The sequence below is a fragment of the Fukomys damarensis genome, unplaced genomic scaffold (assembly GCF_012274545.1).
Source record: "Fukomys damarensis isolate Sample0158 unplaced genomic scaffold, DMR_v1.0_HiC HiC_scaffold_3, whole genome shotgun sequence".
Classification (NCBI taxonomy): domain Eukaryota; kingdom Metazoa; phylum Chordata; class Mammalia; order Rodentia; family Bathyergidae; genus Fukomys; species Fukomys damarensis.
Window position 1 is genome coordinate 6,061,975 of NW_022900915.1, and position 4,284 is coordinate 6,066,258.

Genomic DNA, 4,284 nt, shown 5'->3' on the forward strand with positions numbered 1-4,284 from the left:
GATGTTATTAGAATTAGATTGTTGGTATGTTTTTTAAAAATTCCATCATAGATTAATTTTCTTAAATTGTAAAACAAAGATATCTAAAAAATCTTACTTAAATGCAAAGTTAGGAAAGATACTGAGTGGGCAACTTATCACTTATGTATAGTATCAGATTCTCTCTCTTTCTCTCCTTTTCCTCCCTCCCCGGCCCTCTTTGTAGCTAAGTACTTTTCTAAAGTAAGAATATATGATGTAAAATTAGGTGGCTATTTTCTCTGCGTTTATTATTTCTGTTTTGAGGTCACTTCCTGACTTTCTTATATAAATGAAATAAAATTGTGAAGAATAAAGCAGACGTCTCTTTTTCCCTTGGTAAGAAGATGGAAGCCCAGTGGAACAGGAACTGGCTTGTCAGAGCAATCGCTTCTCTCATGGTACAGGAGCAAGAATGCACATATCCCACTGTCGGGGGAGCCCCACTTGTGGGAAAGGAAGGACAGTCGCAGACCTTCAGAAAAGCCTGGCTCTGGGCACCTACCCACCTTGGCCACGCCTCCTGCGGTCTCCAGTTCCACACAAAAGTGTGCTGAAGTTTCTCCCACTCATCCAGACATGAGAAACCAGTCCGACACTTTCCTGGGACTGTTTTTAGGGTAAAGAATTAGAGACAACAGGAAGTGTTAGGTGAGCAAGAGACCTCACCAACCCGGGCTGGGTGAGGCTGTCCCAGAGTCACAGGGTCCCAGCCTGCTCTCCCTCCTTGTCAGCCTCTGAACTGTCATTTTTGGAACCAATAACTTTACACAGGTCTTCTTGGGTCCATAAAGAAAGAGACCATCTTTGTTCCAAATTGGACTCTAACATCAGAGTGGTGAGAGCGTGAAGCATTGTTAAATGAGCCTCTCTGTCAGATGACTAAGGTGAGTACAAGCTCTCTGTGCCCCTCCCACCCGAGTAAAGGGTGGGCTCAGCACTCAGGTGGACCCACGAAGAATGCCATCTCCATGATGATGCATTTTAAGATGAAAATATGGCTCCGTGCAAACATGAAGAACCCTCCCCCCAATTTGTTACCCGAGAACTGGAGATCCAGAGTACCTCTTTTTTGTGTGTGTGGTACTGGGGATTGTAAGAATGACATAAAACCTAAGCAGGAAATATATGCCTCTATCTTTTTAATTAATGAAAAGTCTGCTTTCTGTCAAAGGGAGTAACCTACAAACAGAAACTAGATTGAGACAGAGTCTCTGGATTTGCTGTACTTGACGTGAATATACTTCTAAAGTTTTTGTTATATTAGCAAAAGTTGTTTTGACTATTTACAAAACTTACAGCTTGAAATGTCTGTCTATCGTTGATAGCTGAAAACTAAGACCTGGAAAAATATATATAGAGAGACTGATTTATATGTTCATTTTAATGCTTTTTAACATTGTAGATATCTGAACTTAATTGACAGTTGCAAAACAGTTCATGGAGATCAAACTAAGTGAGTTATTTTTAATGGTCAGCTGCTTTTTATTAATGTGTCTGGGGTTGAGACACTTTTAATCTTGGTGGCTTACAATTTGTAGGAAGATAATGTCTTTTAAAATGCAGTTCTAGGATTCTTTGGGCAACAGTGCAGATGATAGTACCCAGAGAAGGCTATCAGGCTGTTAAGTAGCAGCCTAGTGGGAAATCCTCTTGAAGTACAGAAATAAAAAGGAAAAGAAAGAGGCAAGCTAATTCTCAGAGGGGATGGGTTTAATCATTCTAATGGCATCTTTCATTTTCATTGTGTTACATTCCATCTTTTCTTTAGCTTTCATCTCTTTTTCTTTAAACAGTTGTTAATAACTACTGTGTACTTTTACAGGAAAAGTGACTTTGAGGATTAGCTAACAATAATTATAGTTTTTAAGTAAATCTTTCCTAGGAAGGGAAAAGACTGAAAATTTCTACCTAAGTGAACATAAGCTGATGTTTCTCTTTCTGCCCTGAGTCCACTCCATTCTAATACACCACTGGAGCCGAATGTGCGGTGACTAATGGCCTGGCAGAGACTCGAGTGACATGTGAAGAGTACTCCTTGGCAACAGCCGGTTTGCCTGGAGCAGACGCCAAAGTTTATTGTCTTTGCAGTTTCCTGGCCTCTACCAGTAAGAGGAGTCATGACTCTCACCAGACCTTTAGCTAGACTGTTCACGAATTGCATATTTATTGGCATTTCATAGCAAGAGGCATTATTTTATGTAAGTTAGTGGTCAGAGCTAAGACTCGCTGGGTATGCAATTCAGAGTCATCATTTTGTAGTTATGTTATGTTGAAAAACCGAGCGCATATGTTCTTCTGTTTGTCATTACAGTTTTACAGGTGAACAGGCACAGGAACAGGGAAAGGTATTTATAAACTTTGCTGTGTGTCCTGAGGTAGCCAGCATTTCTGAGGGGGCTGTGTGTCCGAAAAGCAGGCTTGTGTGAGAGCTCACCTCTGATGTGTCCTCCTTGTGCTGCTGAGATCACTGCCAGTGGGAAAATATTACCTGATTCCAAGCCACTTGCGTTTCATTTCCTTTAACTACCACTGCCGTGGCTGGTCTCTCGTCACTCAGCTCATTTTCTCCACTGGGTACTGCAGGGAGAACTTGGGCGGATGGGGATTCTGTCAGCTCTTTCCCACTCTCTTTCAGGTTTTAAACTTCCCTACTTTTCCTAGCAACAGATAGGTTTAGGCTGCCCAAAACTGTGTGTCTGTGAAACACGGGGTGGAGACTAAGGCGTTTCATATTCTGGATTTATTTTTAGTCCTTAGGATGCCTTATAATACAATTTCGAAGTCTAGAAAACGGTCCCTCAGAATCCTGGAATTCTGTAATCATTTAGGGGCTAGGTTAGGGTTTGGCAGACACATTTGTAATACGTACTATTTTCACCTGACACTGATTTCGATAATTACCTTGTTACATCATCAGTAAAGTTCAGAGGAAAATATGGTGAATATGGTGAATGAAGAGAAAAAAACGCATCGTGTGTTTAGTTAACCAGTGAGAAATTTTACATCCCTGTTTTATCAGTTGTGCTTTCCATTCCTTCATCACCTCAAAGCCGGGAGGTCCCGTGATTCCCTCTAATCAGATGATGATATTACTCGAGCCGTTTCACAGCCCGTATTTCATGCCTGACAGCAGAGATACCGGCAATTCCAGTGTTCTTATATTCGAAGGCTGCTCTCCTATAGTAACCAAATATTTGTAGACTTGTTTCTGTAAATAAGGAGTGATTAAAAGTTTGGTTTGACAACATGTCCATCTTCATCTTTGATCTCTTGTTTTGACTGTTTTTGTGTTTTTCAGTAAACAAATTTGGACTGTTTTTGTGTTGTTTTTGAGGATCCCTAAAGTGATTCCTGACCTTCAAAATACAAAAAAGGAGAGAGAGTGATCCTAGAAATGCAACTAGTTTAGATGAACAAAGTCCATCACTGGAAATGCTCATTTTGTGTTTTCTTTTTCTTTTGTTTTTTCCTCAGCCAAGGCCAACGATTTGTAACCCAAGTTCTTTTCGTTCAATCCCTGGGGACACCCAGGATCTGTGAAGCTCATCATGACTTAGATTTATGATTAATTTGAAAAGTAATGGGTATTTATTTGCTTCCCTGCATTAGAGTTTATCTAGGGTCATCTCTAACCTTCAAACTTGGTGTGATCCGTAACTTCATTACAGAGTATATCAACACAATATAACCCAACAATTTTAAAGTTTTAAGATGAGCTTCTTTACAAGATGCCTGAATAATGCATAAATTACATATTTGAAAATAAATATGTTAAAATGAATAAGTATAAAATTAAGCAAGCTGAGAAATAATAAAAATGTGCAACAAAAATGAAAAAATGAATGCATAAAGTTAAATGTTGAAATTAATCAAATAGGCTGAATGTGGTGGCACATGCCTATAATCCCAGCCCTCAGGAGGCTGAGGCAGGAGGATCGCTTTGATTTTGAGACCAAACTGGGCTACATAGTGAGTTCAAGGCTGACCTGAACTACATTATGACACCCTATCTTAAAAAAAAAAAGAAATCACATAGACAGTATTAAAAATTTGGGAACAAAAACAATTTGTTTTTATGTCAGTTCATTAAAATAGAAACTTAGAAAACAGGGATACTCACAATAAACATCACTGTCTATTATGGTACTAGAGGTTCTCAGAGATGAGTCAAGACAAATACAAATTACATAAATTACATGTTACAGAAAAGTATGTGTATATCCAACAGGTATATATTTTATGTATACAGTGATACTTCCACTT